Source organism: Hylobates moloch, unplaced genomic scaffold, assembly GCF_009828535.3.
Source record: "Hylobates moloch isolate HMO894 unplaced genomic scaffold, HMol_V3 SCAFFOLD_18, whole genome shotgun sequence".
Lineage (NCBI taxonomy): Eukaryota > Metazoa > Chordata > Mammalia > Primates > Hylobatidae > Hylobates > Hylobates moloch.
In genome coordinates this window covers 5953603-5970785 of record NW_026652293.1, presented here as the reverse complement: position 1 = coordinate 5970785, position 17183 = coordinate 5953603, and the positions used below count along the sequence as shown (strand labels likewise).

At 47.5% G+C, this 17183-nt stretch overlaps 1 protein-coding gene and 1 long non-coding RNA gene across 4 annotated transcripts in view; one reads left to right on the top strand and one right to left on the bottom strand.

Moving 5' to 3' along the window:
• The window catches only part of PLXNA2 (plexin A2), a 221995-nt gene that overhangs the window by 82373 nt on the left and 122439 nt on the right, over positions 1-17183 (bottom strand). The window lies entirely within an intron of this gene.
• Positions 5446-10663, top strand: LOC131381776 (uncharacterized). Of its 3 annotated transcripts, none has more exons than XR_009210714.1 (4): positions 5446-5598; positions 6299-6365; positions 8184-8303; positions 10343-10663. It is a non-coding gene; the product is annotated as an uncharacterized LOC131381776 (long non-coding RNA). The 3 variants fall into 3 exon arrangements; XR_009210713.1 differs by having other exon boundaries at positions 6296-6365; XR_009210712.1 differs by having other exon boundaries at positions 6296-6365; positions 8181-8303.

Here is a 17183-nt window from a genome sequence, read left to right as displayed (position 1 = left end):
CAGCAGGGGTGACAATAAAGACCAGGCAAGGGGGTCAGAGGACTGAAGTGTTCCAGTCGATATGTCCTAGGTATCTGTTGCTGGCTGGGGCAGGAGGCTGCTGAGCTCCAAAAACATTTGCTGGGCTGGGAATGGGTTCTTATTTGTTAGGGCATAGAGGTCCGCCACCTACCAGATGTGTAAAAAGTAAAAACATGACCTGTGGTCCAGCAGCACAGTGTTCTGCCTCTGGCAGGGGGACAAAGGATATGATGGAGACACCTTCACGGCATCCTCCTGAGAGTTTCAGAATGGATCCTAACACTGTTCACTCAGCAAACATTTATCAGATGTCAACGCTGTGGAGCTCTGGTGCTATGCAACAGAGAAACGACAGCGAACAGCACACGGATTCTGCCCTCCCAGAACCCTATGGTCCAGTGGGAGTTGGTAATGACAAACCGAGACTTGCTCTACATTGTGCTGAGTTTTTGTTGTGTGGGATTGGTGTGAGGGCTGAAGGTTTGGGGAACTTAGCTAAGAAGTGACCAGTGGGGTAGAGGTGCCTTGACGGGTAAGAGGGGGTCAGATGCAGAGACCTGGAAGGACATGCCAAGCTGAAGGATTGTGATGAGCAAAAGCAATCATGGATAAGTTCAGTATAAACTTAAGTGTAGGGTTGTACAATGTGTGGGAGGGGGGAGAGATGAGCCTGCCTTTCCTCTCTTGGGTGTCACCACCCATCCTTCCTACATCATCACACTTAACATTCCATATTACGAGGCTTTTCTGTAAGTCAGTGACATGATCAGCTTTAAACATCTCTCACCTCCCTTTAATAAAAAAAACAGGAAATGCAGGGAGATGAGTGTAAAATCTTGCAATTTAGCTTTAAAAAAAACTGGTACTCTAAGTTTAAGACGGGGGATAGCTGATTTGAAATAGTTCAAGTGTAATAGACCTAAGGGTTTGAGCTGACTCAAAGTCAACTCAACTCAAAATCTGATGTGACCTGACAGGGTGATGTGACAACGAAAGAAGCTAATTTGACCATGGGCTGCATAAATAGACACACAGCAACAGGGTCGAGAGAAGCCACCCCACACTGGGGAGTCCGGAGTTCAGGTCTCCGCAACCTGCCCTAGGAGGGGCGTTGCTCAACCAGAGATCCTTCCCGGAGGGTGGCCAGGATGGGGTGGGAGGCAGAAGTGGTGTCTGAGGTACAGCAGATGAACCTGGGATGTTTATTTAGTCCAATGAAGAGTCTCAAAGTAGTCATGTAGGCTGTTTTCCAGTGTTCGAAGGGGAGCAGTATGGCTGCAGTAGGACTCATGGGTGAAAAGCTCAGAAAAGCTCAACATCATGCAACTGCCTGGCTTTCCAAAGGAACGCCTATCACAGGGATGCATAAGCAGTCAAGGTGACATTCGTCCCAAAGGCTGGAAGAAAGGATTTCTGCCCTCAGAGGAAGGCTACATTAGTCCCTGCCAATTCTGACATTCCAGCCTTCTATTTCCCACAGTTTCCCTAACTCCTCCTTGAGACTGTTGATGATTTTTGTCCTGTACAACTTTACAGTTAAAAGATAACATGCAGCCACCACCACCACCAATTGATTTCACACCGCCTTAAAGAATAACCCTTGAACCCTGCCTCATGGCCCACAATGCCTACAAGAAACATCTTTCAGACAGGTATCTGCAGGAGACCTTCCAGTGTGCCTCTCCCGGGCCTGGTGACTATCAGCCCTCTGGGATATCAGAGACCCTGGCTGCCTGGGAGGCTTCCGCTGGCCCCCTCCAAACCACTCTCTGAGGCCTGAGAATGGTGGTCCAGTGCCTAGCCTCCTTTTCTTGGGTTTCGGGCTCCTTGTGAGTGATGTCTGCATCTGGCTGCAAATTAAAACAACTGTCTGCATTGCATTCGGCCCGTCTGTCAAAACACAGCCCAGCCCTCAGCAGCTGGGAAAAGGGGCCCTGAATGGGAGCAGTGTCTCCAGCAACAAAGCCCACTTTCACGCCAAGTGCCATGGAGATAGTGAAACCCTGTTCTTCTCCAAACATGAAACCAATAGCACAACTATTTTTCCTGTTTCCTGGGCCCTCCTGGTGATTTTTTTTTTTTTTTTTTTTTTTTAATGCACTGAGTTGAAGAGCAAAGTGAAACAGGAAACTTATAAGTTGGCAGGGGTGGAGGGGGGTGGTCTAAAGCTTGAATTATTTTCTCCTCTAAGATGTAACAGCCACACACAAACCAGAGGAAAGAAATGTCACAGTGACCGAGGGGAGACCCTCAAAGTCAGATGTTCCCAGGAGCCTTCTCTGTCTCTTATATTCATGTGCTTCTATATTCATTTGTCAGCCAATATTCATTGATCGTGTCCTCCATCCAGGCCAGTGCTAGGCACTTCAGAATAAAAACAACGACAGCATTAAAACACAACTAGCACCTTCAAGTTGCAAACAGGCTAGCAATAAAAAGAAGAAAGCGATACATGTTCTAAGATAAGTATTCAAAGAGGGTTGAGGGAATTCAGAGCAAGGAGAAAACACTGCCTGCATCTGTGCTGCCCAGTACAATAGCCACTAGCTTCATGCGGCTATTGAGTTTGAAATGTAGCTACGACAAATTAAGATGTACTGTAAGTCTACAATACACACTAGATTTGGAAGATTTAGTGAGGAAAAGAAAAAAGGGAAAAAATTACATCGATAATTTTTATTGACATGTTGAAAAGATATTTTGCCTATCTTGAGTTAAATGTATTATTAATTTCACCTGTTCTTTCTTTTTGAACTGTGGCTACTAGAAAAGTTAAAATTACACATGTAATTCATGCTTGTGGCTCAAATTTTATTTCTATCTGACAGTGCTGCCCTAAACGGAGTATACACAGTATGTGTATGGGCCTTAAAAGGTGAAGAATATTTAGATGAAGGGTATTCCAGGTGGAAAGAACCATGTAAGCAGACATTGAAAAGCAGGGTTTCTTCAAACACCTTTGGTGAGGGCAAGGGAGGGACGGTGCAAGTCTGGATATGTGGGTCTGGGTGACCATGGGAAGAACTGCAAAAACCACAGAACTGGAATATGTGATGCCTCCAAGCCTTCTAGCCTTGGCCAAAACAATGTCTTCCATGAGGCAGGCCTGGGGCTCTCAAGGAGCAATGGCCCTCAGTGTATGATTCTCAAACCAGCACCAGTGGTGTCACCTGTGAGATTACTGAACGTGAAAATCCACGGTCCACTAAATCAGAAACACTGGGGAAGGGGGTCCAGGAAATGGGTCTTAACAACTCTCCAGCCGATTCTTACACAGGCCAACCACTGATATAGATGACTCTAGCTCCCCGAGTGGGTCTTTTTAAATGTTAGGTCCTGGGGCCAGGAAGAAACAGAATATCACTCTTCCTTGGGGCTATGGAAGGAATTAGAGGGATTTTAGGGGTGTAGGGGAAGGCAACAGGGCTCTGGAGACTACTTTATGCCCAGTGAGAAATTGGTTCTAATCATTCTGCATCTATGAAGTCCATAAAGGACCAAGTTCAAGCCTCCGCAGTCGGGAGCCACTTCACTGTGCACCCCAGGTGACAGTCCAGCACTTGCTCTAGGGCTGGGTCGGGTGGGGAGGGATATGTCTTCAGAAACTCAAGAAGGAAAGGGAGCTTTCTCCTGGACAGTGTCCACCGCGTCGGGCGCCCTCTGTCAGGGCTGACTCAGAGTTTAATAGGACACTCTATGACGCTTTAATTGGCATTTGTTTATTATTATTGCATTTTAATTATGCCTGAGGCTCCTTGGCCCCCTCCACTCTGAGTGCTGGGATCTGGGGGTGGCTGGGCTGGCGGGTGAGTGTGGCGATGGGAATTATACAATGGGAGGGTGCCCTTCTCCTGTCCCCCTATGGCCTTCTCCCTAGGACCCACAGTGCTGCTTCAAACTGGATTCCACCCTCATGCTTGACATTCTTTTCTGCTTGATCTTATGGCTTGTAATTATGCCTTTAATGAATATAACTGTCCTGTTAAGTCATTTACTTAAGAAATACTCTTAATTAAAGGTGACTCACACTGTGTTCTTGGCTCTCCTGGCCCCGGTGCCCCATGTCTCTGGTGCCTTCCTTGGCCTGATTCAGCGGGGCTGAAGATACATGTGGGAAGGACTGGGCAGGGAGTGCAGAGTGTGGGGCAGTTTTCTTTCCCTGACCAACTCTCTCAATTCAGCACATGAGTAGCCCACAGAGTGTCAGGCCCAGTACAGCCAGACACATTATCAGATAATTATTAGAGGCAGTGGGGACAAGTCACTGAGGGAAGCCACTGGACCCAGCCTCTTTCCTGAAGGTCTTGAAAAGCATGGCAGACCTGTAGTGTTTGGATCATCCAAGGTAAGGCCAGGAAGGCCTCAGAGGCCCTAAGAGTGAGTCATCCTAGACAGAGCCCCTGGACAGTTACTCCCATCAGGAGCAGACACATCACCCTTTCCACAGAAGAGTTTCCCAATGGTAGGCATAAGAACAAGGGCCCTTTGCCAAGTAAGCCTGGGGACAGAGAATCAACGCTGCATCTCTGCCACCCTATATGGACACCTGGGAGGACCCACATGGTTCTGAGCACTTATATGCCTCTTCTGGAGAAATGCCTGAGGTGAAAGCAGAAAACCTCACATGATTCCGACAGTGGATCATGATGGAGACCCACTTAGTCCTTAAACATCTACTGAGCACTTACATTGTACTCAACCCTCTGTGAGGCATCAGGGCTACATTCTCTTCCCTCCTGGAGCCCATGGTTCAGTTGAGAACAAAACCAAGGAAACAGATAATCTCAATATAGTAGGACAGATGCCACAGTAGAAGTAGAACCAAGAGCGTCGTGGCTCAGAGGACAGAGAGTGGCAGCTCGCTTCAGGGGGCTCTGGCAGGAGCACTCAGTGTTCAAGCGATCTGCAAGATTCCTTTGCAATCATGCAAGAGAGACACAGGGACGAAAGGAACAAGGGAAAATTGTTCCCCAGGCTGGGGGCCCCGCTGAGATTGAGAATTTAATCCCTTTCTTCCCTGGAATCTTCCCTGGAATCTGCCCTGCCAGATGGTACACCTGTCCTCACACGTGTCCCCTGCTCCTGACACAAGGGAAGAAACAGAGGCCTTCTCAGTGGCTAGGAGCCAGGTGGCAGGGGTGGGAGGTGGCACAGATGCCCAAATGGAGCACCAGTTGGCCTCATCGACAGCCTCCTGGTCCCCAGGGCTCAGGGGAGAGCTCACAGCAGCTGAAGCTGATGGAGCTGGCTCCATGGGCCTCTCTCCTTTCCTTTGTACCTTCTCTTGGTCATCCCTCCCTGCAGGTCCACCCCTTCACCCCTTCAGGTTTGTAGGGTCTCAGAGCCACTTTCTTCTCTTTCCCCCTCCAAATCTGTTTTCAAGAAAAGATCTGACACTCATTTACACACACAGCTGATGGTGGATTGAAGAGAGACCCCCGCTGGGGCTGCTGTATGGACAGAGATCAATAATGCAGTCACAGCAATCCTGGCAGAGGGTTTTGGCATTTTTGAAATGCTTTCACACACATTATCTCATTTGATCTGCACAACTCCCCAGAGAGGAAGAGTGGACAGGTATTGTTATGTGTTATGATTTCCATTGGCTCTACTGGGAAATTAAGGCCCCCAAAGAGCACTTAAGTCCTCACTTGCAGTGAGTGGCAAAGTGGCCAACTGGAGGAGAACCCTCCACGGCCCATGATGGGACCAACCGTTCGCTCTTCTTAGATATACTGCAAGAGCTCTTTCTGAGGGATGAGGAGGGAGAAGGTGGCCCAGGAGTCCGTTGCAAGATCCGAGGCAAGAGGAGAGCAGGGATCAGGAGGCTTGAAGCAACCTGAAGGCAGGTGAGGCTTCTGCTTCTCTGCACCCTACAGCTCCTAGTACCCAGTAGCTGTTAACTGATGGAATAAATGGGTGGGTGGAGTTTTTCTTCTTCACAGGCTTGCACCAAATCTTGTAAGCCCTTCTGTAAATGGGTGCAATTAACATGGAGATGTTGATGTTCTGTGGATTTTCTGCCTGGCAGCCTAGTGTGCTATCCTTCCCTTGCCACTCATTCAGAGTCCTCACAGGGAGAGAAATGTGGGCCAATGTTTGGGGAGGCCCAGCCCTACCCCTGACCCTGGTCTTATTCTCTCAGGCAGAGAAGCCAAGATAGACCCTCTGGGGAAAGTCCAGGCCCCCTCCCTCCTGACATGCCTCTTACTCCATCCCCTTTGGCTCAGCAAGTCTCTAAGGAAAAATTCCCACACCACTTTCTGTCCTTCAGCAGGAAAGAGCTGATGTCTACTGGATGCCTGAAGCAACAGCTTAATCTCAATCTCCCCTGCTGGGAGCAGGTGAGGGAGGCAGCAAGGAAATCATGTCCCTTTGGATCTGCTGCCTAAGGTTCTGGGGGAAGTGATGGGCACTGAGGTCTCCTGACAGCTGGCAGGCTCCTGGCTGGCCCCACCTTGCCCTGAGCTGGGCAGTGGACCGAGCTTGTTGAATGGATTGAAGCAGCAGGAACAATAATAACAACAGCTGCATGTATCCAGTATTTACTGCATGCCAGGCACGTCACATAGATTACCTCATTTAATCCTTACACCAACCTTTCCAGGGAGGTATTCTTAGTCCCATTTTACCTATTAGAAAACTGAGTGTCAGCTTAAGTAATGCAGGTAAGGTCATATCCTTTGTAGGGTAACAGAAACAAAATTGGAGTCTAAGTTTGTTTAATTCCCACACCGATTCAGCGGGGTCCAGACAGACAGAGGCAAGGACTACAGAGGGAAGGCTCATTCTCCTGGAGCTGCCCCAAAAGCGGCCACCAGGGCCATTCTTCTTCCTAGAAAGAATATCTTTCTGCTTCCTAGTCAAGCTGCTGGACACTGCAATTATGTTCACCCGCCTGACCACTGCAAGTCTCTTAGCTCGTTTTACTCTCCTCTGTTTTCTAACAGTGATTCAGCTGGGTGAATAAGGAGCCAGACAGCAAGAGAGGTGATACTAGAAGGTGAAGAGGGACATAGATTGGGGAGGGTGAAAGATTCCCTAAGGGATTTTTTTTTTTTTTTTTAATGACAAAGTCTTGTTCTGTCACCCAGGCAGGAGTACAGTGGTGCAATCACAGCTCACTACAGTCTCTACCTCGGGCTCAACGGATTCTCTTGCCTCAGCCTTCCTGAGTAGCTGGGACTACAGGTGTGTGCCACCACATCTGGCTAATTAGTTTTTTTTTTTTGGAGAGACAGTGTCTCCCCGTGTTTCCCAGGCTAGTCAAAAACTCCTGGGCTCAAGGGCTCTCCTGCCTCTGGCTCCTAAAATGTTGGGATTACAGGTGTGAGCCTTTGCACCTGGCTGGACTTCTGTTTTTAAGCCTACTAGGACCAGAACAATAATGGAAGAGGAGGTGAGCAGGCTCCACGTTTTCCATCTGAGCTTCCTACAAAATGTCACCAAGCCCTCTGTTAGCACAGCTTGGGTAGTGGCCACAGCAGAAGTTTTCTGTCCCGGTCTTGCCAGTGATCAGCTCTGTCACCATGGGCACTCCAGTTATGCTTCAAGCCCTCATTTCCTTCTTTTGAAATAAAGACAATACCCGTTCCACCTATCTCTGGGGCTCATCAGGAAGCAGAACACCTCTGAGCCCACACTTTCAGCTTAGGTTTTTCCTATGAATCAGCTTCACAGTAATTAATGTGAAGAACTCATTATTGTTTGCTCTCAGTGTTAGATCCATTTCTTTAACAATCAATAGTCATGCATTCAGAGCCCCTTAAATTCTCATAAAGTAAATACCAACCCAGCCTCCTGCCTGTCCGCTGGGCTGTGAAAGTCACGTGATCAACATCATTAAGGAAAATGAGGCACAAAAACCCCAGAAAACCAGCTGGAGGTTCCGGAGACTGTGATTGCAACTAAAGCAACGCACAACCCTCTGACCAGAAGCTGACCCCGGGGCTGTCTCCTAAGGACTCCTGACTATCTAGAGACCTGAGGGCGGAGTGCAGTTCAAAGAGAAAATCTATTTTTAATGACTTGGGGGAGAAGAGTAGAGTGGTTGAGTAATTCGCAGTAATTAAACCTATCTATCACTCAGAGAGAGGAGGCCAAAGTTGGTTGAACTTTTCAATGACATTTTTTTTTTCTCCTCATTCATAAAAACTCAGCAGAGGTCCTGCAGGAGTCAAAGGGGAGAGGACAATATGAAAAGAAACTTCTGGCCCCATACAGTGGAATTCAACCCTTGGATGAGTGCTGGGGCAGTGACTGCTCCTGAAACCTGTTTTCAGGTAGAGGCCATATTTTGTACTGGTTTTGCACTTTGAAGGGGACAGCCCTCAGTTTCCAATCTAGCTTCTATGCTTAGCAGCTGTATGACACTAAGTAAGATGTTGGACTTTCTTGAGCTTTAGTTTCCTTCTCTGTAAAATGATGACAACATTGATATCAATTTCACAAGGTTGTTCTGAGGCTTATGTGATGTCTGTACATACAGACTTGCACATAGCTGGTGCTCAATAGTGGTAGTTACCACGCTCAGTCTCTAGATGCAGACCCCACTGAAGGTGGCAGTGCTTGCATGGAAAAGCTGCCGAGGGCCCTGGCTTTGCTCTTCTATGATGGGTGACCTTGCAGAAGCCACCCGGCCTCTTGGAGCTAAGACTGCTTATCTATGACATGGGGAGAATTATGTCTGCCCTTTTGCATGAAGAGCCATCCAGCCCCTGTAACTGCCGTCTTTATCTTTATTAAATAACCCCAATGTTGGAAGTGTGCTGAAACTCAGGATCCTTGGCTGAAAGAAGTCAAATTAAGCTTAGCTTGCTAAGGATAAAGGTAAAACTTGGGCAAGGTAAAACTACAAAGAGGGTAGGAAATCTTACGGGCAAGGCCGATATTCCAAACACCAAACCATATTTTATCAGAGAAGACTCCCATGCCAGAAATACTAGGGAGGTAGAAGTAGGACCCTTTCTAGGAAGTTCTGGTTTTTGGGAGGACCTACAAAAAAAACCAGAGATGCTGATACTATGTTGTCTCCATGACAACAGTGGATTTATTCAGTTAGAAAAAGCAGCTGGGATAGGAAATGGGGGATGAGGAGGATTTGGGAACTAGGGCCTAAGAAATAACTAAAACAGACCTCTCATCTGGGGACCAGATGCCTGGGATTAGCCAGGTCCTACAAAGCTCCTTATAGGGCCCACATTGACTGCCCTACCCCAGGAGGGGGAAAGGTGATGATGGCATGGGGTGGGGTGACAAGGCAGGGATACCCCCTACCTACTCATTCCTACTCATTCATTCCACAATTGTTGTTTGCCCAGACATGGTTCCAGTGAGGCCCCTGGATACATAGAGCCCGAGTCTAGCCTTACCACAGAGCTTGACTTCTTCCAAGAACTGGGCATCTGCCTAACAGGCCCCCATCTCAGGGCCCTGCCCTTTTGATTTCTACTTCCCCTGCCTTCCAGTCTCCAAGAGAGCATGAAAGAAGGGGTTTGGAATTCCAGTTAATTCCAAATGCTTTTTTTTTTTTTTGAGATGCAGTCTTGCTCTGTTGCCCAGCCTGGAGTGCAGTGGTATGATCTTGGCAAACTGCAGCCTCAGGCTCCCGGGTTGATGCAATCCTCCCACCTCAGCCTCCTGAGTAGCTGAGACTAGAGGCATGTCATGTGCCACCACGCCTGGCTAATTGCTTAAATTTTTTATAAAGATGGGGCCTTGCCATGTGGCTCAGGCTGGTCTTGAACCCCTGGGCTCAAGCAATCTGCCCACCAGAGCCTCTCAAAGTGTTGGAATTACAGGTGTGAGCCATTGTGCCCAGCCCCAAATGCCTTTTTTAATGTAAAGTGCCTATGGCCTTTTTTTTTTTTTTTTTTTTAATGTAAAGTGCCTGTGACCTTTTTAAGCATAGAAGGTGAGGTTTGGAGTGGAAATCATCAGGGGAAGGAGCCCAAGAAGAAGCTGGTCAGACAGCTGGGGTAAGAACATCTTTGCTGTTGTTGAATAGAAGGTCGAAGCCACCTTTAGTGTTGTCTGAGATGAGGATTCAGAATTTATGTTTGGGAGAATCCTTTTATAATAGGGAAAGTGGGGCCCTTAGGACATCACTGCTCCTGAAAGAGACCAGAAAAATTAGCTCCCTCTGGCAAAGTCCCTGGCACTGCCTCCCAACAGAGCTCTAGTCTTTGCCTGTTGGTCCGCAGCAACACTTCCTGCTCTGCTGTTGGCATCTGTGGTTATTGATAATATGCGTGGGTTCTTAGGGACTCCTTGTTTTCTAATCGTCCATCCTTGATACTTCCCTTTGAATCTGTTTCCCTAGTTATGAAGGGACCCCACGTTGATGTTCCCAGGTCATCTTTACATATGGAGGACAGTGTCATCAAATGGTATGACATATGACATAGAATCAGATTTGGCAAAGCCTGACTGCCCAAGACCTTCTTCACTGCACTAGGTCAACAGCTGTGTACACAAGGAAGCAGGGAGGTAGCTCAGCATTATCCACAGGTGCCGGATCTGAGGCCAGCCTCTACCTCTCTGCCTAAACTCTTGTATGACTCTGAGTAGGTAAGAAGCCACTGGAACCTCATGCTGTAAAACAGAATTTTGGTTTTCGGCAAACACCATGGAATGCATCTTCTTCACTCTCTCTCAGCTTTCCTTTCTAACCATCCAAAACTCGGGCATCTTGTCCTCTCTGACACATCAGACCCCCCGGTAGTATTCTCTTTGACTTTTCTTGGTATGCTGAGTGACTGGTTCCTTTGGGCAGAACGATAGAGAATTGTCTTGTCCATCACAGCTTCCTAGCAGGCAGTGAGTGAGTAGATGAGTATGTGTGTATATGTGTGAAAGGGAGAGAGAGTGAGAGAAGGAAGGAAGGATAGAGGGAGGGGGAGGGAGATGGAGGATAAGAATATGTGTTAAATCTCTGCCTAAGGGGAAACAAGAGTCTCCTATACTTACATTGGAACATTTTAATTTCCTTTCGGTATAGAGCTCATTTATTCATTCCTGCCATTCATTCATTCAGCCCTGGCAAGGTGGTGATACGAGGCAGGAAAGCTCCTAGGCTTTGCTGGATCTCGTGCCTCTGTGTTGGTTTGGGAACCTTTATAGACTGGTCAATTGGACCAAGACCATTCCATGGAGGCAGGAATGACCACATGGCCTCAGTGCTTTGTACCTAGGGGTTAATCAGTGTGGGTTGATTGGTGTGCCCTTGTGAATCTGCATTCTGGTATATTTGATTTATCGCCAAGTAGACCTGAATGTGGTAGAAATACACCTGGCACATATACTTTGTGCATTTGCTTGTTTATTCATTCATTTACTCAATCATTAGTCTATCCACTATGAGTTCATCCATTCATCCATCCATCCATCCACCAGACTGCTATATATATGTTACATAAAACTTATCTGTAGCTGAAGAAGAAACTGAGGAACAGAGAGTCTCAGTGAAGTTGTTTAAAGTCATGTAGTCAGTAAGTTGTACAGCTGGGACTCACACTCAGGCAGGCTGGCTACAGAGCCCATGTTCTCAACTTTGACACCATACCGCCTCTTAGACATGAAGGATGGCATGGGTTAGAAAATGCTAAGCCCTGTACCTTGCCGATAGCTGATAGTTATTATTAATAAATATGTGTTAAACACCTATAATATAGTCGTGTAGACATTAAGTTCACAGAATGAACAGATATGACCTTGATCCCAAAGTACTCATAGTGTTGTCAGGAAGACAGACACACCTCCCAAACTATGATGAAATATTAGCAATATGATTGGGACATGGTAAAAGATATAGGAGCAAAAGGGAAGTACAAATCAGGGATGGCTTTCAAGAGGCAGTGTTTTGTACCAATAATTTCAGCTAAAGAAACACAACAATAAAAATAAAATCTAAAACAACAAGAAAACTCTGCCTATCTCATGAAGTTTATAGTCCAAACACCTCAGTGTGACATTTCAGCCTTCTAAATTCTGCTCCTCACCCAGGCTGACGTTTCCACTCCCGACCCCTTTGGTCAATGTCAACTCCACTCCTGCCAGGCTGGCCTCCTCTCTTGCTTTGTCCAGTCCTACCTCCATGCCTTTGCTCATACATTCCTGCTAATCCAAATATCCTCCCCTCTCCTGCTTATGTGCAAATCCCTGGGCCCTCCCTCCTCCAGGAAGCCTTCCTTGATCAACCTTTGTTACTTCTCTCTCTGAGAATCTGGCTGCCTGTCCAATTGGCATGAGTCTAATGCACTTTTTATACTCTTCTTAGGTAGGTTTCTTTTTAGATTACTTATAGGGCTCTTTTTTTTATTTCTTCTTATGAGATATCTCTGTATGCTCCCACTTCAGTTTCTTGTACAAAATAGGTCTATAAATACCTGCTGAGAAGCTAATTATACTTGCCCAATGATCCAGGTTTTATTTTAAGCTCTTTAATCAAATGCACTATGCTAAGGTTCTCTAGGTGTGGCTGAGGCCCCCTGGTATTCTGCGAGTATCCATTCGGTGACTTGAGGCCTTTAAAAAATTTTTAATAGTCAATGTTTATAACACAGCAGAGGCTTTTGGTGTCATGGAAAGGACATAGCTGTTAAGGTCAGAAGAAAGTGGCTCAGCCTCACCACATACTCACCTGTTACGGGGCAAGTCCCTTAACCTCTCTGGGCCTCAGTTTTCACATTTGTTAAATATTATTGGATGTTAAAATTAAGGCATCCATGAAGGCACCATGATACAATAATGCTGTGTTCTAAGGTAAAGTGCAGACTGCCATACAATTTTTCAGAGTAGATTCTCAAGATCCAGGTTCGTGATTCTTCTGCCCCTGACCCTGGGTCCCCTGACCCAGATGAATGGAATGAAAGGATTAAAGGGGACGGGCGTGGTGCTCATGCCTGTAATCCCAGAACTTTGGGAGGCCAAGCTGGGCAGGATCATCTGAGGTCAGGAGTTCGAGACCAGCCTGGCCAATATGGTGAAACCCCGTCTCTACAAAAATACAAAAATTAGCCGGGTGTGGTGGCACACGCCTGTGATCTCAGCTACTCAGGAGGCTGAGGCAGGAGAATAGCTTGAACCTGGGAGATGGAGGTTGCAGTGAGCCGGGATCACGCCACTGCACTCCAGCCTGGGTAACAGAGCAAGACTCTGTCTCAAATAAAAAAGAGTTGAAGGAATGAAAAAGAAGAGACTGTGTGAGTTATTGGAGGGAGCCCTTGGAAGGCTGAAACCTAACCACCCTTCAATAGGACCACCTGGAAGTGGCTAGGAAGATGCAGGAGGAAACCCAGAGGGTAGGCTGGCGAGCCCGCAGGAGGCAGAGTGTAGCAGGAACTTGGGAGGTCACTGCTCCCACCCCAGCCCCACAATGGTGGCAGGCTAAGGATGGGCAAGTACTTCCCTTGCAGCAGACGTGGACACCTTAGGAGGGAGGGCTGGCCTGGAGCATTTTACAACCTGTCCAAAAGACCCCCTGGAGGTGGTGCTGGGACCCCCACTGCAAACATCTGTATGGAGAGATCTGGAAAATCAGGGCCGAGAGGACAGTGTCCAGTCAAGAGGAAGCACCACCCTCTTGATGAGAGCTGCAGCCATGGACTGGTTCAGCAGGGGAGAGTTTCGAAGGCCCAGGAAGAACCCAGCCTTGTAAAAGTCAGAAATATCCACCAGGCCTGAGAACAGAGGCTATCTGCTGCCAATTCCAGTTCACGTGAGAAAGAACTCCTCTGACCCCTCTCCTTTCTACAAAGTGGATCCATTTGGGGGAAAGCAAATGAGAAAGAGAGAGACAGAAGTAACTGGAGACCGCGCAGCAGGCTCAGGCAAGGGGAGGAAAAAAATCTGCATGTCATTCCACAGGTTAAGTCTGGTCTGGAACTGGACATTATCATTCCGATTTGACGAAAGGGCTTTCATTATCTACAAGTGTGCAGAGAAGCTATGCCACCTGCCTGAGATCCAGGCAAAACTGTACTCAAGATAAACATCTTGAAGAGACAGTGGGAGACAGCAGAAAGCTGCCTTGTGATGGTATCTCCCAGCACGTGGGTTGGGCGCGATGATGTTAAGGACTGCTATTCCTCACTAGCATATTGTCATGAGGGTCACAAGAAGTGCGAGCTTCAGCACCGCATTGTTCACTATCAGGCTTATTGGGTACAGATGGATAACTTACTCATAAAATTGTTTAAAAAAAGAAAACTGTGGACACCAACCCTCAGAGGGTTCAGCAGACCATTTTTCCTGAAATCCTGGTGTCCTTCCAGGGAGTGAATAGGTCAGGCAGTCTCTTTTGCAATGAAAGTGGCCAGAAGAATTTGAGAACAACCACACAGGGAAGCCCCTTGACCCACTGGCCACCCTCTTCCAGGAGATGCAAGTGTGATGGTTAAATGTGACAACTGAAGCTGGTCTGCTGAAGATAAGGCTGCAGTCAGGAACTGGCTCCAGGTTAGTAGCCCTGTCTGGGTGCTTCTGCTTCCCCCACCCCGGGGTCTTGTCCTGCCTGGGCAATCAATGGGGATTAGCACTTTGCAGCCTCCCCTCACCTGGAGGTTAGTGTGGGGACTGTTCAAATCTACCTTCCTCACAGCTTTCTATTCCTGACCTCCCTGAATGTCTGCCTCAAATGTAACCAATGTCATCGAGCTTCTGGGGGTCACAGGAGTGGGAGGAACTTGGGGGAGATAGAAGAGAGACAAAGATACATTTTTTTTTTAAATAGGTGCTTAGGATATTAATTAGAGCAAATAATCACCAAGTTGTCTGAGTCTCTATTTTATTTGGTGCATGCCGGGTCCGGTGGAAAAAAAGCGGAATTTTAAATAATTTTGGAGTTATAACTGATGTAATTAGGTGCTCAGTGAACACTTAGCATCGAGCTGTGCTTATTAAAATTACTGTTTTAATCAGAACATTGCCAGAGAATCATTAATAATACAATGGCTTGATTCCCTGGAACTCTAATTAGACCTGGACTTCTAACCACCTGAGCGTAATCTGGCTCCGTCTGGATACACACTACGGGTGATGCCTTATCATTCCAGGGCATGTGGGGATGGAGCATCAATACTGCTATTTAGTGACTGCCTGAATGCTTCTTTTTTTAGAGCAGGAGAGTGTGCTGAGGTGGCACGGGAGTACGAGGCTGAAAGGTAAAAGTGGAGGAGGTCAGCCAGGGGCTCGGGGTTGGAGGTCTCCAGGAAGAAGTGGCAGGAGATATGTTCCCTGATGCCACTGGCCAGCCATGCCATATATATTGTTGTCTAGGAGAGCAACAAAGCCACCGTATCACAGACCCAGCGAAAGGTCTCTGGATGCTCTGTCTGCAAACAGGCCTGTCCCTGATCCAAAGCAAACACACCTTCAGGGAGGGGTGAAGCTCTAGTCCCTGCAAAGCCCCTGAACACAAGAAATCGAATCAATCCTTCACTAAGTGATAAGGAAAGGTGAGTCTGGTGAAGGGCTAGGGCCACTTCTTCCTCTTCCTGTCCAGCACTTTATGTCACCACAGAAAGAGACCATGAGATTGGCTGAGTTTCTCCGGAACTTTCTTTCTTTCTTATTTTATTTTATTTTATTGAGACAGTGTCTTGCTTTGTCACCCAGGCTAGAGTGCAGTGGCGCAGTCTCAGCTCACTGCAGCCTCTGCCTCCTGGGTTCAAGCGATTCTCCTGCCTCAGCCTCCCAAGTAGCTGAGAATACAAGTGTGTTCCACCATGCCTGGCTAATTTAATTTTTGTATTTTTAGTAGAGATGGGGTTTCACCATGTTGGCCAGGCTGGTCTCGAACTCCTGATCTCAAGTGATCCACCTGCCTCGGCCTCCCAAAGTGCTAGGATTACAGGCATGAGCCACCGCACCTAGCCTTCTCCGGAACTTTCTAATCCTTAGGGACATTTCTTTGGGTAATGAGGTCCAGAACCGGAGGGAGGTGAGTGGATAGATTTGTGTCCCCTGAGGCGCCTGGCTGAGCTGGCTTTTGGGGACAGGGGTCACTGGCCCAGCTTCTGGCTCTAAGCACGGGGCTTTGGTGTCTCTGCACCTTTGGCTGGTGACTCAGTGTGTCAACAATACTGATTTAGTCCCGGCTGGGTGTAGAGTTTTCTGATGGATGTCACAAGGGTGGCCAAAACCAAAGGAAATGAAAACATGCTCTCTGCCCTCCTACAGCTTGCTAACTAGTTGCAAGGACATAACAAAGATGTGAAAAAAAGATTTAGGACTCTTAAAAGGCAGATACTGAGATGTGAAAATTAAGCTGGAGCCAGACAAGGGCATGCGGAGTTAAGTGGTGATTAGAGTGGGGTGGGATTAATCAGAGAGGGGGTGAAGCTTTCTGAAGACAGACTGTGAGGCCAGACTTCATCTTTGGCGCATGGGGAGGGGCAGGCAGCAATCTTCGGGTTCTTCATTAAGCATTCCTCTGGCTGCTACTAGAGGCCCTGAGACAAGAAGATTGAACTCTCTGAGCTCCCTTTCAGGACTACCACTTGCCAATGCGGTACTCTGGTGCAATTTGAAAGAGGTGCCCCATCTAGGCACATGCCTTGATAAGATGAATGAGGACTTTGTTTCAGCCCCTACTTGCCCCTCAGCCAGATGCCTTTATGTAGTGCATTTCCTGAACCATCATTTCAGCCTTGAAGTCCCTAGGGAAGTAGGGAGTTGAAATATAGCTGGTGGGTCTCCCAGAGTTCTGGCCTGGTGGACCCAGAGACAGAATATTTTTAAGTACTAAATATTGTGGGCCCTCTTATGATGTCTGTGAGGGGAGGTCAGAGGGTGCAGAGAGATGGGAATCACCTTTGGGTCTGAGAGCAGGCAAGGCTCCAAGGAGGAGGCAAGACTTGAAAAGGGGCAGGGTGAAAAGTGGCCTGGGCATGAAAATGCCATAAACCAAAGCAGAGAGAATGAGCTTTGGGTGTGCACTGGGGCCAGCGAAGGACACAATATGGGATGTCACTCATGTAGATTTCCTTTGTTACTCATTCCTTAGGAGTGGACGCTTAATAACTGAAAAAGTAAAACAAATCTAATCCTCCCTCAAGGATGAAGAGCCCAATGGAAGAATTTCTCTGTAAACCAATGGGAAGGAGATTTCCATCCCCAGGGAAACCTAAGTAAGGTCCACCATGAGTGAGAGCTGGGCTCTG